The sequence below is a fragment of the Diachasma alloeum genome, unplaced genomic scaffold, assembly GCF_001412515.2.
Source record: "Diachasma alloeum isolate Michigan unplaced genomic scaffold, Dall2.0 Dall_scaffold_00293, whole genome shotgun sequence".
Lineage (NCBI taxonomy): Eukaryota > Metazoa > Arthropoda > Insecta > Hymenoptera > Braconidae > Diachasma > Diachasma alloeum.
In genome coordinates, this window is record NW_021680432.1 from 14,006 (window position 1) to 14,386 (window position 381).

Sequence of the window (381 nt, forward strand, 5' to 3'; positions counted from 1 at the left end):
AAATTCTCCATCCTTCAACCCCCGTTTCATTCCTTAATCTCTGTAATAAAAAAATAAAAACTGCGACGAAATTCGCGGCGCTATGAAAAACTCAATGGTTTCTCGTCGCAGAGCGCTTCCCCATTAATTCGCCCGCTGATTAAAAAATCGTCCCTTTTCTCCTAATTAATATTCAGTAATGAAACGAACGCTGTTCGATGGAGAATTAAATTCCCCACCCAACAACTCCCGTTTCATCCCTTAATCTCTCTAATCAAAAAATTATAACTGCGACGAAATTCGCGGCGCTATGAAAAACTCAATGGTTTCTCGGCGCAGAGCGCTTCCCCATTAATTCGCCCGCTAATTAAAAAAAAGTCTCTTACCTCCTAATTAATATTG